The sequence below is a fragment of the Oryx dammah genome, unplaced genomic scaffold (assembly GCF_014754425.2).
Source record: "Oryx dammah isolate SB20612 unplaced genomic scaffold, SCBI_Odam_1.1 HiC_scaffold_18, whole genome shotgun sequence".
Classification (NCBI taxonomy): domain Eukaryota; kingdom Metazoa; phylum Chordata; class Mammalia; order Artiodactyla; family Bovidae; genus Oryx; species Oryx dammah.
This window is the reverse complement of record NW_024070202.1, coordinates 73,402,359-73,423,591: the sequence shown is the minus strand read 5'-3', so window position 1 is coordinate 73,423,591 and position 21,233 is coordinate 73,402,359. Positions and strand designations below refer to the sequence as shown.

The following is a 21,233-nucleotide window of genomic DNA, read 5'->3' as shown; positions in this document are numbered from 1 at the left end:
GAGACATACTTGAATTTTAACCAAGGAGGGATGGTGGAATAGAAAGAGAATTGTGTCTAATCTGTCTCCTCCTTTTCCTTTTCTACCACTATTACACATTCTAACTGACTTTTATTTTGTCCTGACTCAGTCTTCATACCTTAAGATATTCTGGAGTGGGAATTAACTTGAATTTATGACAAATCTAATGTGTAAGGGAGGCGGAAATCTAAAAGAACATTATAGGCATTCTTGAAGACATGGATGGATGTTGACACCATTAAAGAGACACAGATTGTTCAGGAGTCGAAACAGTGTGGCTGTGCAGAGTATGGAGGGTAACGTAACACATTTATTTGGGTCATCTGGTACTTGAAATATCTGAATGTTCTATGCAGGAATGGGAAGGAAATGAAATGCCAGGAAAGCAGGGAAGAGTTTGGAGCCTGGTGGAGTTTTAGGGGTCTCTAGCATACAGACCATGACCACGTGTGTGATTGTATAAGAGGACTGTATGTTTGCTGTACACTTGAAACTAACACAATATTGCAAATCAACTATACTACATTTTTTTAAAAAAAGAGGATTATAAAATAAGGAGAAAAGAGAACCTTGACTAAAACCCTGGAGAGTACTGAGGAGATGAAATCAGATTGAGGAAAATATTAATACTATGTACACAAAAGAAGAGAACATTTCATGAAGACCTGAGTCAGCAGCAACAATGCTACAGAGGACAACGGGGATGAGACCACAGAGAACCTACTGGATTTCGCAAATTAGGAGCTAACTTTGTTACCACCAAACCTGTTTTAGCACACTAGTAGCTTGAGGTATGAAGAAGACCTCAGCAAGAGAAGGCAGGAAGTATGAAATTCTTTCCCCAAAAGTCAGTTCACAACATAAATGGGAAACCAGTAAAATTATTGGATTGGATACTTTTTGATGCTATTTTTCTTTTCAGACTTTAAAGGTTCATTTAGAATTTCATCAAGAAACTGGGTATTTATCTTGGGATCACCCTATAGACATATGACCAAAGCACTTACCTACTGAAATAATCAAATTATCTTCACATTATTCTTCTACAGTCCATTGTTTAATGATGTATTGTTGCTGTACATAAAATATCATGAACGTGAATGTGAAGTTGCTCAGTCATGTCTGACTCTTTGCGACCCCATGGACTGTAGCCAACCAGGCTCCTCTGTTCATGGGATTTTCCAGGCAGTAGCACTGGAGTGGATTGCCATTTCCTTCTCCAAGGAATCTTCCCGACCCAGGGATCGAACCCGAGTCTCCCACATTGTAGACAGACGATTTACTGTCTGCGATCTCAGCCAAAAGGCCGAGAAGCATTCATAAAATATGAATCAATCAAAATCACAAATGATTAACTTGCCTAAACATAAAATTTATTGTTAATAATGCATCCTTCCTCTACTTATACATTTAAATGCATCATAGTATGTATAGTTATAAAATTACATATAAAATTGTAATTTAAGACAAGTGTATTTTGAGTTATGATAACCTTCACCACCATCTGGAAAATGTATCTATCATTTTGTTTGTGTCATGTATATTTCTTCAAAGAAGACATACTGATGGCCAAGAGGCACATGAAAAAATTGTTCAATATCACTAATTATTAGAGAAATACAAATCAAAACTACAATGAGATATCACTTCATACCAGTTAGAATGTCTACCACCAAAAAATCTACAAAAACTAAATGCTGGAGATGATATAGAGGAAAGGGTTTCCTCCAACACTATTGGTAGGAATGTAAATTGGTATAGCCACTATGGAAAACAGTATGGGGTTTCCTTAAAAATCTAAAAATAGAGCTACCATATTATCCAGCAATCACACTTCTGCACATACATACAGGAAAAAAAAACAAAAACATGGTTCAAAAGGATGCATGCAACCAAAATATTCACTGTAATGCTGTTTAGAGTAGCCAAGACATGGAAGCAACATAGATGCCCATCGACAGATGAATGGATAAAGATGTCGTACATATATACAATGGAATATTACTTGGCCATTACAAGCATTTTGAAATAGTGTCATCTGCAGCAATATGGATGGACCTGGAGATTATTATACCAAGTGAAGTAGTATAGTAAGTCAGAGGTAAGTGAAGTAAGTCAGAAAGAGAAAGACAAATATATCACTTAAATGCAGCACCTAACAACAACAACAACAAAACAGGATACACATGAATTTATTTACAAAACAGAAACAGACTCAAAGACTTAGGAAATGAACTTATGGCTACCATGAGGGAAAAGCCAAGGAGAGGGTGAGATTGGGAATTTGGGACTGACATGTATGTGTGTCTGTTAGTTGCTCAGTCCTGTCCAACTCTTCGTAACCCTGTGGACCGTACCTGATCAGGCTTCTCTGGCCATGGAATTTTCCAGGCAAGAATACTGGAGTGGGTTGCCATTCCCTTCTCCAGGGTATCTTTCTGACCCAGGGATTGAATCCCACTCTCCTGCATCACAGGCAGACCCTTTATAGTCTGAGTCACCAGGGAAGCCCAACATGTATGCACTGCCATATTTAAAATAGAAAACCAACAAGGACCTATGCACACGGAACTCTGCTCAGTATTCTGTAATAAGCTAAATGGGAAAAGAATTTGAAAAGTAAATAAATACATGTGTATGTATAACTGAATCATTTTACTGTATACCTGAAACTAACACATTGTTAATTATACTCTGCTGCTGCTGCTGCTGCTGCTGCTGCTGCTAAGTCACTTCAGTCGTGTCTGACTCTGCGCGACCCCAGAGACGGCAGCCCACCAGGCTCCCCCGTCCCTGGGATTCTCCAGGCAAGGACACTGGAGTGGGTTGCCATTTCCTTCTCCAATGCATGAAAGTGAAAAGTGAAAGTGAAGTCGCTCAAATTATACTCTAATATAAAATAAAAAATATCTTGAATTAGGAGAGAATCAGTGAAGGAATATTTAATAACAATTGTTGCAGATGTTGATACCTTTTTGAGTCTTCTTGGGACAGCAGGTTTGTGTTAAAAGACAGTTCCATTCCAAGAGTCTTCTAGAACCTTGAATTCTTTCTTAGCAAATAACATTTCTCAGTCCTGCTCAAGGACATGATGAAAATACTGAATAATCAAGGGATTTCTCATTTATGCATTGAGTTAAGAAAGATATTTTAAAGTATCACTGAGGGATGAAACAAAGAATATAGTTGTTAACAAATTTTCAAAGGGATTAGACTAAATAAAATGTTAATTAGGTGCCTAAAGAAAATATGTGGAAGTAAATTTTTTTTAGTAACCAGTAGAACATACACAAACCTCCCTTCTGCTTATCTCTTTGTGAATTTTCTGAACTGAATGTTAAAAATTAAGTCATCTTTTCGTAAAAAGGAAAAACATTTTGATATACTGATTCATTTGTCCCCTATTCTCCATAAAATGCTATTTTTAAATTTCAAACAGCTATTCATTTTTTTACTACGAAAAGTATCAACATTTTAAAGAATAAGATGATAGAAATGCTTTGATTACAATTAATCTTTGTGAATACTGAATGAGAAACAGAATCTTTATTGGAGAAGCAGTAATCAAATCAGTAGATACTACAAAACAAGTTATTAAAAAGTTCTTTAATTATGAATTGCCCTTGTCCACACTTTTCTCTTTCAATCATTCAAATTATAAATCTAGTTGGAAAAAAAAATCAATAAAACATGATGAATAAGCAAATTATTTTCCTCTAGTGCTAGTCTTTGGGTTAAAATAGGGACAGCAACTTTACATACCATTGGTATGAGACATTTTAGTGCTAATATTATGAAATATGTATTATTTTTATTAAAACTTTGAGATAAATTGTACTTGTTTTAATTTTATCAGTAACGAACAGGAGTCTAGGACAATTCTGTGAAAATATATTGATAATCTCTAAAGCATAAAATATTAGCTTTGTTCTAAAATTGATGGAAATCTGTGATTGCTCTATATGCCATTTAAACAATATTTTCAAGTCCCCTACCACAGGTTGAGAAACTTTGAACAAAAAAGAGAATAAAGTTATGGCTAAATACTAATAGCAAATGATTGCTTCAGATGAAGTAAACATCCCACATGTTTTCCTTAATGGTTAAACATATTTAACAAAATCTTGGTAGTCTTATTGTAAAAGCCATTTTACTTCTATTTTACTGAGAAGTATTTGCAGCCAGCAGAGTTAATGCAGGCTCATTAAGGAAGCCACAGCACTCTGTGCATTAGGACTCTGCACTTACCCCTGCTTTTAGCCCAATTATCCCATATTGTGGGATGAGGAAGATCATTGTTCCTGCTCACTAGTTCTCTTGACATTTATGTCTCTGTGAGCTTACCATCAATTTATCCAGGGTTTTTCAAAATTAACCAATCTTAAGTAGCACTCTGGAACTTTAAAAATCAGATTTCTAGACCCCTTCCTCACAGGATTATGATTTGCTGAACTTAGGGTAGGGTGTCTGAATCTACATTTTAACAAAGGGGCAAGGTACCTTTTAAGATTAAGTAAATTTGGAAATAACATCTACTTCTCCGCTCTTCTTATATCCTGGGGAGGATCTCTCTCATGCATTGTGATGCTAGTCCATGGAAAGTCTTTTCTCTGCATTTCTGCATCCAGTGTGTCTTCTTTCTTCCACTTCTTGCATACTTGGAGTTGATACTTGCATGCTTTCAGTTTGAAGGGCAAATCCCACTTTTCCACTTTCTTCTTCAATATCCTGTGGGATTAGAGTATCTTCCCCCAAAGTCTGAGGTTTATGAGCAGAAATGAGTAGAGGACTTGCTTCTACTAGATGAGTGGAGGACTAGGGCTTCCCTGGTGGCTCAGTCAGGAAAGAATCTGCCTGCAATGCAGGAGACCTGGGTTTGAACCCTGGGTCAGGAAGATCCCTTGGAGAACCAATATTCTTGCCTGGGAAATCCCAAGGACAGAGGAGTCTGTCAGGCTACAGTCCATGGGATGCAAGAGTTGGACATGACTTCTCAACTAAACCACTACCACAACCAGAGGACTAGCTAGGATTAAATGGACAGGAGGATACTAGAAATAATAGATGCTTACAACAGGAGGACTAGACATGACATACCTGGGGCAGAGTATGGATGTGAGTAGGAGGAGCAAAATTTAAAAAACAGAGTGGAAACATAAGGTTTTGGCTAGTGACCTTACCTGGAAGGCATAGTGCCTCTGCCTGGTAAGACTAAGAGTGATAAGGGAAAGATAGTCCTCTCCAGCAGTGAGAGACTAAAAATGGTATTGGTATCAAGACATGTACAGAATTTCAATCACATCCCTTATTAACTGGATATGATGATAACCATAAAAAGTGACTACTCTAAATAAACACTGTAAAGAATCTGCCTACAGTGCAGGAGACCCAGTTTCAATCCCTGGGTTAGGAAGATCCCCTGGAGAAGGGAATGGCAACCCACTCCAGTATTCTTTCCTGGAGAATCCCATGATCAGAGGAGACCAGCAGGCTATAACCCATATGTATGTATATGTGTTTGTACTGCTCCCCTAAACATACTTCTCCTCTCACTCATCTATAATCTCCCACTCAGAGAGTAAGAAACTCAACTCCACTATTTGCCATCCATTATTCATTTAAGGGAGAAGGAAATGGCAACCCACTCCAGTGTTCTTGCCCAGAGAATCCCAGGGATGGGGGAGCCTGTTGGGCTGCCATCTATGGGGTCGCACAGAGTCGGACACAGACTAAATCGACTTAGCAGCAGCAGCAGCAGCATTCAGTTAAGTGCTTAATTCTCTAGTAGTTCATTTTTAAACTTAGAGCCAAGCCCTGTTGTTTCTAGAATTTTTATTGTGTATAAATAGCATCTGGCATTTAATTTAATATTAAATAGAAATATACCTTTCTTTATTCTCTCACGCCTACATCACTAGAAACATGTTTTAACAATCAAGCAAGTCTTCCTCTGAGATTTTATCTTGTTTCTTCATTTGGTATTATAACCAGTGGGAATGAAATTACAAATAGATTATGTTCCAAATATTTGCTTTCCAGTCAGTCATTTGGAACTTGTGGCTTTTGTTTTAATTGAAACACTTTACAAATAATGGTAAGATTTCTAGGCTAGCTCACAAAGGCCTATTTAGCCCAGAATATAATTGTAAGGGTATATAATTGCAATTAAAAATGATAGAATATAACATTAATATGTAGAAAGGGAAACATTAAAACAAGAAGTAGTGTTATATTAATCTTAGAAATAATTGCTTAGGCAAAGAAAGCAAGGCCTGAGAGTAAGAAGTCTATTCAATGCAGAGAAAACATCTGTGAAGGGGCAAACTGACATGATGAATTCTGAGATGGCTACAACACACAGAGTGTGATGTAGATTCTAATAAGCCTGGACAGGCAAGCAGAAACTCAATTATTGTAGCCTTCATGTGCCATCCCAAGAAGATGGGGTTTAAGTTTAGTGGAATGAGAAGTTAATGATGAATTGTATGTAAAAGTATGGTGTGATCTGCTTAGCAACTTAAAATCTTACCCTGATGACAGTCTTAAGGATAGATAAAGGGGTGACAAAAGAGGCAGGATCAATTAAAAAATATTGAAATGGTGGAAACAAGAGATGAAAGCATGACTTAAGTTAATAATCCAGTATTCTGAGGAAGGGGAAAAGTGGTCAGATATGAGAAGTGATAAAGAGATAGACATTTGGTTTCAATTATTAGTTATTATCATTGGGGTGGGGGAGGATGAACCTTTATGATTTCCCCTTCACTGGTCTGAGAGACGGAGAAATTAATTGGGCATCTCTTGGTGCCATTAATCAAGAAACAGGGTATGGTAGGAAGAGAAGTCTGGAAGAAAACGTAATGAGTATTTAGTAACATGATTTGCATGAAAAGTAGTCTTATCTTTCAATCATAATCCAGGTATTTTATAATAATTTATAGTGGGAGTGATTTCCTAAGATAACCTGCCAGAAAAGGGAGAACAGAAAGGGTACAGAGGTGTTACAAAGAATTTATGTGTACTTACAGAAAAGGATTATCAAAGGTGTACCTTCATGACTATAAGAAATGCCAGTAGAAAAAATTAGATGATGACAGCTTACATTAGATCTCTTGAGAGGGAAGAAAGAAAATATGACAAAGAGCCAAGGAGTCACCAAATCAGGAAGTTTGGAATGGGTACCATCAGTCCAACTGGAGGTGGGGCTTGTTTAGGATTAAGGGAAAGAATTTAAGAGGAAATGTGCAATGGCTTGTTTAGTCAGATGCATGTTTTTATGGTATTGGAATAGCACCATGGACTATTTCAGCTGTGATTTCCACTCAAAGTTTTCCTAAGATTCTCTTTGGGATATAACTTGATAAGATTAAAATCATCCTTGCTAGCTGGATAGTACGTCTATTGTGTGTGCTATACCTATAGTATATTTCATGTGACTTAAAATTTATAACTCCTTATAATATTTTGTAACACAGGTTCAATTTTCTAACCACTTAATTTCATCTTCGCCCATCTGTTTTCCCATGTGCAAATCAAAGATCTTCCTTCTCTGACACCTAATCTTCCCTCTCATTATTTTTCATGTCATTTACATGCCTGCGGGTTCAGGGAGAATAGAACTGTAGCAATAAAAAATTAGGCAATATGTCGGTATCTTTGGAAATTTGAAGTTCTTGAAGGACTAGTCATTACTTAGCATTTAGTTTTCTTCCAGAAAACAAAACAAAATGAATTACATTATCAACAACAAAATCAAACAGTCTAGTCCAGACCATCAGCTGTTTCTTTGTGTGCATTAATTGATTGCAATCTGAAAGCTGGCATATAGCCTGGAATTAATTTTTATAATTTGCTTCTTCTCTATGGGAAATGGATCCACAGGAAACTGATGAAGAGGATAAGTTTTTATAACCATCTCCTCTGTAAGCCTTATTATACTAATGCATGTGATAGAAATAAATGAATGTGACTAAAACAAAGCAAAAAATGATTTGAGTATTTTTAAGAAAGTGTTGCAACAAATAAATATGTGAAGAACCAATAATATGGGGGAAGATCTCTAAACAGAACCGTTTTTTTTTGAAGGGCGGTGTTAAAAATAAGAACATTTCTATGGAAGATTTCTGAAGTGTACACTTGAGTCAAACAATCTGAATAAATAAAATATTATCTTAGTTGAAGATTTTAGCTGACAAGTAGCTGAAAACTACACTAGCAAAATTAAAAAGTATCCAAGAAAAAACTTCAACATTTAGCTTATCATTTGAAAACTGCCATACCAACAAATATTGTCTACTTTTTAAGCCAAACATATTTTTCATATGCTTTAGAGGCTTTGTAGATACATTCCATCAAACATAATAAAAGTTACAAAAATGCATTAATTAATTAATTTACTAAAACTTTAGTTAGTTCTAATCTGTTATGGGAACTAAGATATACATCAGTCAAGGAAGAACATACAAGCAATCTCACTTAAGAAACAGACAGGACCACATATAAAGTAAAATACAATGTTCTTTAGCAAAATCAATATTCTAAATTTGAGTAAAATTAACTATAAATGTCATGAAATATCTTAAAAAACAATTTCAGTGGCATGTTATAATAGGTCAAAATTACATAAATGCATTGTCATCATCTTTGCACATTTAATAAATATTAAAGATATGCTAAAGAAATAAGAAACATAATTTCTTATAATAATACTGCTGCTGAATTTTATATAAATACTGCATCATATTATATTTTGAAATTTTATATAACTGGGTGCATTAGACAAAAGTCAGTTGAATAAAAGAAACTAATAGGGAAGAGTTAGCCTATGATGAAAGAATTAAATCACTCAGATTTAACAACATTAACTCAAACACAGTGAAAATTATGTACGATAATATTGTTTATGATGAAATTTATGTAAGATGAAGAATCAAGGAGATAAAACTGATTTTATAAACAAGTTGCAATGTTAATTGAATAAATCATTACACATATATGATCAAAACTAAGAAAAATCTGCTTAGAAAGAAAATCTGGAATAAACATATCTAATACTATATTGATAGTGAAAGCTTTTGGGAGACCTGGATAATCTCGTTACTTTACATTTTACTCCAATGCTCAGAACAAAGACTAATTCGTTTTATAAGAATAAAATCAAGTAAACTCTCTTAAAATGAATGAAATGAAGCTTTACTCCAATAATGGCATTGCTTTTCTCAAAGCCCAGCAGCAAGACCCTATACTTGATATATTACACAGATGTCCTAGCATGTAAATGAGCTTGTGCATGATTGACATGAGCAGATGCTTATTTCTCATTGCTTTGTTGCCACTTTTGGGGTGGAGTTAGATGTAAAGTTCAGTATAAGAAAGTTGGAAGAGAACAGCAGTTCTGCCATATCTACAGTGCAAGTAGTATCTCTAGTTATATCTAGCAATAACCTATATATTTCCTCTTTTGTAGGGAATAAAGTAGCTTTGACACAAAGCAGCATTGACACCATCTGAAAATTTAAAAACAAACACTAATTAGTGTTTGCTTTGAAAGGACATATATTAAAATTGGAAAACTATAGACAGAAAAGATTAGCCTGGCCCCTGTGCAAAGATGACATGGAAATTTGTGAAGCACTCCATATTTTTTATCAATAGGTAACTGGATTAAGATGTGGTATACATATACAACAGAATATTACTCAGACATAAAAAAGAATGAGATATTGCTGTTAGCAGCAAAATGGATGGGCCTAGAGAATACTATATTTAGTGAAATAAGTCAAAGACAAATATTATATGATATAACTTATATGTAGAATATAAAAAATAATACAAATTAATTTATATACAAAACAGAAACAACTCACAGATACAAAAAAGAAACTTGTGGTTTGATCTCTGCTCCTTTTCTTATTAAATAAAGCTTTCCAATAACTAGTGTTATAATTAAGCATTTATGCTGTACACACATTAGTGAACACATATATTCTTTGCCCATTTGAAAATGGTGTTTAAAATATATGCTCCCATGTCAAGTATCACTCTATGTGAAAGAGAAGAATAAATCTCTCTCATGTTGACCAACAATTCAGACAATAACTTTGAATATCCACATCTCCATGTTTTCAAAAGAACAAATAAAGCTTTGATTTCTCTCTGGTGATATTTTATCTTCATTCCACATCTCATTTCTTTGTCATTTGAATTCATACTCTCATAATGTAGAGAGGTTTTATTTTTCTTTTAGTGCTGGTAAAACAGTTTTTAGTGTGTTCTTACCCCTTTAGCTACAGAGAAGTTTTGTTTAATACACCGAGAAGAAATGTGTTCTCAAAATAAAATTAAAGTATGAAAAATGAGGCCAATTGGTTCAGCAGTAAAGAATCCACCTACAATGTAGGACTTGCAGTTTCCATCCCTGGGTCAGGAAGATCCCCTGGAGAAGGAAATGGCAACCCACTCCAGTATTCTTGCTTGGGAAATCTCAGGAACAGAGGAGACTGGCAGGCTACAATCTATAGTATTGCAAAAGAGTCGGACACGACTTAGCAACTAAACAACAATAACAATTCCTTACAAAGTCAAGACTGTTGATGTTTATTATGTTTCTATCAGTAATATGTTAGGATTTCAAGCAACTCAAAGATATATAGACAAGATATGTGATTTCTTTCTAGTGCTCAGAGTCCAGTTGGGGAGATAAGCCGTACACTTGAAACTTCCCCTTAAAACAATATAAATTATTTATAAAAATATAAATTCTATACAAATCAAACTCCTGTATGTGCACTCTGAAATAGGTGAGGCCACAGGGCTGATGTCATAAGGGTATGCTCGATTGCTTATTGAAAGAGCTTGAGCTGAAGGATGTTTTGAAATAGTTACAAATGTTTATTGTACAGAAGACAATGACATACAAATGTAAGAATCAAGCATTTGAGGATTATGTAAATAACTATCTTCTGGGAAAAGCATAAGAAAAAACCCAAGCTGTACTACACAGAGCTATTTGATGGAGGACTTTGAATAATAGACTCAAAGAGAAGAAATGACTTAAATTATTTCAAGTTAAGAAAGTATCACCATTATTTAAGAAATAATTTGCTTTGAAATGAAGCACCGCTTAAGTTTATTCAGTAAGTAGGTTTGGCTTTGTTCAACTTCATTCAACTTTAAGTCCACTTTTCTTTTGTATAATGAAATAGCCCTAACATAGGGTCTTAAGGGCTAGAACTAGATTTAGGGGGAGAAGAAAAGATAAGCATCAAGCTCTGGAAGTACACTGTGATGAGGGCAAATGCAGCCTGGTATTTAAAGTGAGTCAGAGGTAAATGCCAGAAGAGATACATCAAGTAAAAGTGATATACTGTGTAGAGAGGAAACAAAGAAAAATATAGTAAGATGTTAGCAACAGGGAATAAAGCAAGCTACAGGGAATAAAGCAGAGCAAGGCAAACAAGAGCTGGAATTTGTTCATGTACTGGGATCCTTGGTGTTTCATTTTACTGGATACGTGGTTCTTAAGTATATTGTGTGTGTGAGTGTGTGTGTGTGTGTGTGTGTGCGTGCGTGTACGCTCAGTTGTGTCCAACTCTTTTCAACCCTATGGACTGTAGCCTGCTAGGCCCCTCTGTCCATGAGATTTCCCAGCAAGGATCCTGAAGTGGGTTGCCATTTCCTCCTCCAGGGGATCTTCCCAACCCAGGGACTGAACCCATGTCTCTCAGGTCTCCTGCACTGGCAAGAAGACTCTTTACCACTCAGTTCAGTTCAGTTCAGTCACTCAGTCGTGTCCAACTCTTTGAAACCCCATGAATCGCAGCACGCCAGGCCTCCCTGTCCATCACCATCTCCCGGAGTTCACTCAGACTCACTTTCATCGAGTCGGTGATGCCATCCAGCCATCTCATCCTCAGTCGTCCCCTTCTACTCCTGCCCCCAATCCCTCCCAGCATCAGAGTCTTTTCCAATGAGTCAACTCTTCACATGAGGTGGCCAAAGTACTGGAGCTTCAGCTTTAGCATCAGTCCTTCCAAAGAAATCCCAGGGTTGATCTCCTTCAGAATGGACTGGTTGGATCTCCTTGCAGTCCAAGGGACCCTCAAGAGTCTTCTCCAACACCACAGTTCAAAAGCATCAATTCTTCAGCACTCAGCCTTCTTCGCAGTCCAACTCTCACATCCATACATGACCACAGGAAAAACCATAGCCTTGACTATACGGACCTTAGTCAGCAAAGTAATGTCTCTGCTTTTGAATATGCTATCTAGGTTGGTCATAACTTTTCTTCCAAGGAGTAAGCGTCTTTTAATTTCATGGCTGCAGTCACCATCTGCAATGATTTTGGAGCCCAAAAAAATAAAGTCTGACACTGTTTCTACTGTTTCCCCATCTATTTCCCATGAAGTGATGGGACCAGATGCCATGATCTTCGTTTTCTAAATGTTGAGCTTTAAGCCCACATTTTCACTCTTCTCTTTCACTTTCATCAAGAGGCTTTTTAGTTCCTCTTCACTTTCTGCCATAAGGGTGGTGTCATCTGCATATCTGAGGTGACTGATATTTCTCCTGGCAATCTTGATTCCAGCTTGTGCTTCTTCCAGTCCAGCGTTTCTCATGATGTACTCTGCATAGAAGTTAAATAAGCAGGCTGACAATATACAGCCTCGACGTACTCCTTTTCCTATTTGGAACCAGTCTGTTGTTCCATGTCCAGTTCTAACTGTTGCTTCCTGACCTGTAAGAGGCAGGTTAGGTGGTCTGGTATTCCTATCTCTTTCAGAATTTTCCACAGTTTATTGTGATTCACACAGTCAAAGGCTTTGGCATTAAACCTCTGAAATGCTCATCATTTGTGTAGGCAGTAAGCATCAAGCACTTTGGAAAGGAATTTGGTTTCACTCCTTAAGAAGCTAAACACAGCAAAAGCTAGAAAATAGACTGGTATAATTTTCTACAAATAGATTATTTGTGCTGTGGGGCAGGAAGGAAATTCCACAATTCATAAAAATATGGTGAATCACAAATCATTAGTAGTCAGTAGTGCTGTTAGAGAATTTAGTTCTAATGAGGTGGATGAAACTGGAGCCTATTATACAGAGTGAAGTAAGCCGGAAAGAAAAACACCAATATAGTATACTAACACATATATATGGAATTTAGAAAGATGGTAATGATAACCCTGTATGCGAGACAGCAAAAGAGACACAGATGTATAGAACGGACTTTTGGACTCTGTGGGAGAGGGAAAGGATGGGATGATTTGGGAGAATGGCATTGAAACATGTATACTATCATGTAAGAAACGAATCGCTAGTCTATGTTTGATACAGGATACAGAATGCTTGGGGCTGGTGCACAGGGATGATCTAGAGAGATGATATGGGGTGGGAGGTGGGAGGGGGGTTCAGGATTGGAAAGTCATGTACACCCATGGTGGATTCATGTCAATGTATGGCAAAACCAATACAGTATTGTAAAGTAAAATAAAGTAAAAAAAATTTTTTTTAATTAAAAAAAAGAGAATTGGAGGTATGAGAAGGAAATAAATTGAATGAGGATATTGGAAAATATTTATTATTGGAATAGGGACTAGAAAAAGGGAGAAAGAATTTAAACAATTAGGCCTTCTAACGTGGCTTTATATATTGCTTTAATATTACATTAAGCTATTTTATGACTATCAGAATCTTTGTTTGCCAGCACTTGGATATACCCTGTTACCTTTTTATGAACTGGGGATCCATCCAAAGAAAAAAAATGCTGGAAATTATATTTCCATTTACATGGGAATATTTGAGGCACAGGGTGTATTATATTGAAGGAATACTTAGGTTTATTGGCTCCTATTAGAAGAAAAATGTATCATCCATAATGGGTTTTTTTTTTTTTACATCTAAATTTACTTCTGCTTCCCATCTATTCATTTTGGCATGTATGCAATCAGTTTGTCAACAAGAAAGAATCAATAAATCATCCATGGTGGGTATAGAACTATTTTAGAATGCTAAAGGGTCTGTGATTCCTGTACGTGTTACAGTCTTCTAGTATTTCTGACCCTTGCCCTTTATATAAGGTATGTTGATTCACATGTTCCTGTTAAAACAGGACATATGGCCTTTCCTGGTGATTCAGACGGTAAAGGGCGTGCCTGCAATGCAACAGACCCAGGTTTGATCCCTGGGTCAGGAAGATCCCCTGGAGAAGGAAATGGCAACCCACTCCAGTATTCTTGCCTGGAAAATCCCATGGATGGAGGAGCCTGGCAGATTACAGTTCATGGGGTTGTAAAGAGTCAGACAAGACTGAGTGTCTTCACTTTTTCAACTATTTTAGAGCATGACTTTTTGTGCTTTTTCCTTTTTCTGTAATGGTAGTCTTACTAGGCCAAAGATGCAAGGTTAAGGAACTCAGACACTTGAACTGGTCACAGAGGAGTTTCTGCTGTGTGCTGTGAACAGAAATCCCTGCAAATAAGGAAGAGTCACCAGATTTCTCTCACTACCCTTCATACATCTACACGATGGCCTGCATCTCACAGAAGCTGCCCTCTCCTAATTCATGGACCACTGCCAAGTAGAGTACATGAACGAAAGTGCAAGATTTTAGTAAATTAAAATTTTAAATAAAAATAAATTTATATTTTCAAAAAATGGTTTTTAATTTAGTTTTTAAAGGATTACATCCTTTAAAAATTAACTTCTTTATAAAATGAGTGAGATGGTGGATTTTTTTCTTTAAAGAAACACAAATGTTGAACGGTTTTGCATACCAATATAAAGCTAGCAGATGTGGTGAAATTCCAGCAGAACTATTCAAATTGCTAAAGTATGATGCTATCAAGATTTTGCATTCATTATGTCAGCAAATCTGCAAAACCCAGCAATGGCCAAAGGACTGGAAAAGATCAGTCCTCATACCCAATTCCCAAGAAGGGTAGTACCAAAGAATGCACTAACCATCAGTTACACTCATCTCCCATGCTACTAAAGTCATGCTTAAAATCTTGCATGCTAGGCTTCGGCATTATATGAACCAAGAACTTCCAGATGTCCAAGCTGGGTTTAAAAATGGAAGAGGAATAAGAAATCAATTTGCCAATGTTCTCTGGATTATAGAAAAGCAAGGGAATTTCAAAAACATCTATCTCTGTTTCATTGACTATGCTATAAAACCTTTGACTGTGTGTATCCTGACAAACTGTGGAAAGCTATTCAGTTCAGTTCAGTCACTCAGTCGTGTCCAACTCTTTGCGACCCCATGAACTGCAGCACGCTAGGCCTCCCTGTCTATCACCAACTCCCAGAGTTCACTCAAACTCACGTCCATCGAGTCAGTGATGCCATCCAGCCATCTCATCCTCTGTCATCCTCTTTTCCTCCTGCCCCCAATCCCTCCCAGCATCAGACTCTTTTCCAATGAGTAAACTCTTCGCATGAGGTGGCCAAAGTACTAGAGTTTCAGCTTTAGCATCATTCCTTCCAAAGAACACCCAGGACTGATCTCCTTTAGAGTGGAAAGCTATTAGAGAGATGTTAATACCAGACAATCTTATCCATCTCCTGAAAACCCACATGCAGGTCAAGAAACAACAGCTAGAACTCTATATGGAACAACTGATTGGCTCAAGTTGGAGAAAGGAGTATTACAGGTATGTCTGCTGTCACCCTGTTTGTTTAACTTATACACTAAGCACATCATGAGAAATGCCAGGCTGGATGAGTTACAAGCTGGAATCAAGATAGGAAGGAGAAACATCAACAACAACGTCAGAAATGTGGATCAGTCAGTTCAATTGCTCAGTCATGTCTGACTCTTTGCAACCCCATGGACTACAATATTTCAGGCTTCCCTGCCCATCATCAACACCTAGAGCTTGCTCAAACTCATGTCCATCAAGTCATTAATGCCATCCAACCATCTCATCCTCTGTCATCCCCTCCTCCCACCTTCAATCTTTCCCAGCATCAGGGTCTTTTCTAATGAGTCAGTTCTGTGCATCAGGTGGCCAAATTATTGGAGCTTCAGCTTCAGCATCAGTCCTTCCAGTGAATATTCAGGACTGATTTCCTTTAGGACTGACTGGTTTATCTCCTTGCAATTCTAGGGACTCTCAAGAGTCTTCTCCAACACCACAGTTCAAAAGCATCAAATCTTTGGTGCTCAGCTTTCTTTATGCAGATAATGCCACTCAAATGGTAGAAAGCAAAGAAGAACTAAAGAGCCTCTTGATGAGGGTGAAGGAGGAGAGTAAAAGAGCCAGTTTAGGACTAAATATAAAAAAAAAATACTAATACCATGGGATATGGCCCCATTACTGCATGGCAAATAGAAGGGGGAAAGCTGGAAATAGTGACAGATTTCCTCTCTTGGGCTCCAAAACCACTGTGGATGCAGACATGAAATCAGAAGACAACTGCTTCTTGGCAGGAAAGCAATGACAAACCTAGACAGTCTGTTGAAAAGCAGAGACATTACTCTGCCAACAGATATCCATATAAGTCAAGGCTATGATCTTCCCAGTGGTTACGTACAGTTATGAGAGCTGGACTATAAAGCAGGCAGAGCACTGAAGAATTGATGCCTTCAAACACTGGTGCTGGAGAAGACTCCTGAAAGTTCCTTGGACAGCAAGCAAGGAGATCAAACCAGTCAATCATAAGAGATATCAACCCTGAATATTCACTGGAAGGACTGATGTTGAAGCTGAAACTCCAGCATTTTGGTCATCTGATGCAAACAGATGACTCATTGGAAAAGTCCTTGATGATGGGAAAAGAAGAGGGCAGAAGGAGAAGAGGATCACAAGGAGGCCTAGTGTGATGCAGTCCATGGGGTTGCAAAGTATCGGAAACAACTGGGCAACTGAAGAACAACAACACTAAAAATCTGATTCCCAATATCTTTGGAAAAATGTTAGTTATTCATCCATATACCTTTAAACCTCTACTACAGACTATAGAATGTTTAGAATAGAGATATTCTGATGTCTGCAAAATGGAAAGTTTAACGTGATAAAACTGTAACTCTTGGTACAGGACTGGAAAAGGTCAGTTTTCATTCCAATTCCAAAGAAAGGGAATGCAAAAGAATGCTCAAACTACCCCACAATTGCAATCATCTCACATGCTAGTAAAGTAATGCTCAAAATTCTCCAAGCCAGACTTCAGCAATATGTGGACCGTGAACTCCCTGATGTTCAAGCTGGTTTTAGAAAAGGCAGAGGAACCAGAGATCAAATTGCCAACATCCGCTGGATCATGTAAAAAGCAAGAGAGTTCCAGAAAAACATCTATTTCTGCTTTACTGACTATGCTAAAGCCTTTGACTGTGCGGATCACAGTAAACTGTGGAAAATTCTGAAAGAGATGGGAATACCAGACCACCTAACCTGCCTCTTGAGAAACCTGTATGCAGGTCAGGAAGCAACAGTTAGAACTGGACATGGAACAACAGACTGGTTCCAAATAGGAAAAGGAGTGCGTCAAGGCTCTATATTGTCAGCCTGCTTATTTAACTTCTATGCAGAGTACATCATGAGAAACGCTGGACTGGAAGAAACACAAGCTGGAATCAAGATTGCTGGGAGAAATATCAATAACCTCAGATATGCAGATGACACCACCCTTATGGCAGAAAGTGAAGAGGAACTAAAAAGCCTCTTGATGAAAGTGAAAGAGAAGAGTGAAAAAGTTGGCTTAAAGCTCAACATTCAGAAAACGAAGATCATGGCATCTGGTCCCATCACTTCATGGGAAATAGATGAGGAAACAGTAGAAACAGTGTCAGACTTTATTTTTGGGGGCTCCAAAATCATTGCAGATGGTGACTGCAGCCATGAAATTAAAAGACGCTTACTCCTTGGAGGAAAAGTTATGACCAACCTAGATAGTATATTCAAAAGCAGAGACATTACTTTGCTGACTAAGGTCCGTAGTCAAGGCTATGGTTTTTCCTGTGGTCATGTATGAATGTGAGAGTTGGACTGTGAAGAAGGCCGAGCGCCGAAAAACTGATGCGTTTGAACTGTGGTGTTGGAGAAGACTCTTGAGGGTCCCTTGGACTGCAAGGAGATCCAACCAGTCCATTCTGAAGGAGATCAACCCTGGGATTTCTTTGGAAGGACTGATGCTAAAGCTGAAGCTCCAGTACTTTGGCCACCTCATGCGAAGAGTTGACTCATTGGAAAAGACTCTGATGCTGGGAGCGATTGGGGGCAGGAGTAGAAGGGGACGACCGAGGATGAGATGGCTGGATGGCATCATGGACTCAATGGACGTGAGTCTGAGTGAACTCCGGGAGATGGTGATGGACAGGGAGGCCTGGCGTGCTGGGATTCATGGGGTCGCAAAGAGTCAGACACGACTGAGCGACTGAACTGAACTGAACTGGTACTCATTTTGACGGTCAAGTGAAAACTATGAATGAATGAAAAGGATTTCTCTGATAGATTTAAAAACCCTTTCAACATTGGGTTAATTTCAAGGCAAACCATTCACTGCATGCATATGTATTTATATGTATGTATTTATAAAATATGTATTTATATAAACACACACACATGTATATATGTGTGTATATACATACACACACACACACACACACACATACACACATATTTCACCCATGTCCTTAAGAAAGTCATCTTCTAATCAGAGGGATGATCATGCAGTAGACAACTTCAATAAAATTTAAGTGCTATACTTACAATTATTAAAAAGTTTATAGGAATTTAGAAGAGAAAGATACTATCTACTTATTAAAGAAAACAATATACATTTCAGTTCAGTTCAGTCACTTAGTCTTACCCAACTCGTTGCGACCCCATGGACTGCAGCTCGCCAGGCTTCCCTGGGTTTATTCAAACTCATGTCCATCACGTCGGTGATGGCATCCAAGTATTTTATCCTCTGTCATCCCTTTCTCCTCCCACCTGCAATCTTTCCCAGCATTAGGGTCTTTTCTAATGAGTCAGTTCTTTGCATCAGGTGGCCAAAGTATTGGAGTTTCAGCCTCAGCAACAGTCCTTCCAATGAATATTCCGGACTGATTTCCTTTCAGATGGACTGGTTGGATCTCCTTGCAGCACAAGGGACTCTCAAGAGTCTTCTACAACACTACAGTTCAAAAGCATCAATTCTTCAGTGCTCAGCTTTCTTTATAGTCCAACTCTCACATCCATACATGCCTAATGGAAAAACCATAGCTTTGACTAAAGCTATGGGCCTTTGTTGGCAAAGTAATGTTTCTCATTTTTAATATGCTGTCTAGGTTGGTCATAACTTTTCTTCCAAGGGGCAAGCACCTTTTAATTTCATGGCTGCAGTCACCATCTGGAGTGATTTTGGAGCCCCCCAGAATGGGGAGCGAGGTGGGAGGGGGGTTCAGGATGGGGAACACGTGTATACCCATGGCGGATTCATGTTGATGTATGGTAAAAGCAATACGATATTGTAAAGTAATTAGCCTCCAATTAAAATAAATAAATTTATATTTTAAAAAATCTGTCACTGTTTCCTCATCTATTTGCATGAAGTGATGGGACCAGATGCCATGATCTTAGTTTTCACTCTCTTCTTTCACTTTCATCAAGAGGCTCTTTAGTTTTTTTTTTGCTTTCTGCCATAAGTATGGTGTCATCTGCATATCTGAGGTTATTATATTTCTCCCGGCACTCTTGATTCCAGCTTGTGCTTCATCCAGTCCAGCATTTCTCATGATGTACTCTTCATATAAGTTAAATAAGCAAGGTGACAATATACAGCCTTGATGTACTCCTTTCCCAATTTGGAATGAGTCTGTCGTTCCATGTCCAGGTCTAACTGTTACTTCTTGACTTGCATACAACTTTCTCAGGAGGCAGGTCAGGTGGTCTGGTATTCCCATCTCTTGAAGAATTTTTCACAGTTTGTTGTGATCCACACAGTCAGAGGCTTTGTTATAGTCAATAAAGCAGAAGCAGATGTTTTTTCCTGAAATCTCTTGCTTTTTCTATGATCCAGTGGATGTTGGAAATTTGATCTCTGGTTCCTCTGCCTTTTCAGCTTGAACATATGGAAGTGCATGGTTCAGGTACTGTTGAAGCCTGGCTTGGGGAACTTTGAGCATTTCTTTGGTAGTGTATGATGTGAGTGAAATTGGGCATTAGTTTGAACATTCTTTGGCTTTGCCTTTCTTTTGGATTGGAATGAAAGCCGACCTTTTCCAGTCCTATGGCCACTGCTGAGTTTTCCAAAATTGCTGGCATATTGAGTGTAGCACTTTCACAGCATCATCTTTTAGGATTTGAAATAGCTCAACTGGAATTCCATCACCTCCACTAGCTTTGTTCGTAGTGATGCTTCCTAAGGCCCACTTGACTTCACATTCCAGGATGTCTGGCTCTAGGTAAGTGATCACACCATCGTCATTATCACCACACAGAAGTACATCAAATAGCTTGAGTCATTTATTTCCACATGGCCGACTTGGAATGTAATAGTCAAGGATAATTTCCATTGACCCAACCAATGCTTTCCGTCATTACTTGTGTCTGGACCACTCAAGAAGTCTAAGAGGAGAAAGGACTACTCAGAAGTCTGTCACATATATAGAAGAAATAGCCAAATAGTGTCCAGTTTCATGAATGTACTATAATTAATAACTAAAAAAATGATACAACATATCTAATGGTATTTGAGCCTAAGAACAGCACTGAACTGACCAATCAACAAAAAGCAATTAGAGAAGCAATACATTTAAAAGTACTAAGATTTGCAGCATGAAGATTACACTGCTTCATTAAGAAGGAATGATGGCTTATTCAAAAATAAGCTGCCAACAGACAGTATTTACTCCTATGTAAAATTCTTACAGATTTCAATTTGTAGAAGTTGAGTAGACAGTCTCTAACTCAAAAGAACAAATTTTCTCACATTGCTGTTCCAGAGTACAGGCTGCACAGTGAGGTAGAGAAGGATAGACTTGAAAGTCAGAAAACCTATCCTTGGATTCCACTTGCTGGAAGAGGAAATTCAGTATGTTATTTCTTAGGTTTCTCATTTGAAAAAAGCAGACAGTAATAGCCTTTGGGCTTCTCAGGTGGCCCATTAAGTACAGAATCCACATGCAATGCAGGAGACCTGCATTTGATCTCTGGGTCAGGAAGATACCCTCGAGAAGGAAATGGCAAAACACTCCAGTAAGCTTACCTGGGAAATCACAGAGGAACCTAG

The 21,233-nt window shown here is 37.8% G+C and overlaps 1 protein-coding gene and 1 non-coding gene across 2 annotated transcripts in view; one reads left to right on the top strand and one right to left on the bottom strand.

Moving 5' to 3' along the window:
- The window catches only part of ZNF804B (zinc finger protein 804B), a 562,747-nt gene that overhangs the window by 299,066 nt on the left and 242,448 nt on the right, over positions 1-21,233 (bottom strand). The gene's annotated exons all lie outside the window — the stretch shown is intronic.
- Positions 9,558-9,666, top strand: LOC120878321. The gene has a single exon (XR_005724526.1). It is a non-coding gene; the product is annotated as a U6 spliceosomal RNA (small nuclear RNA).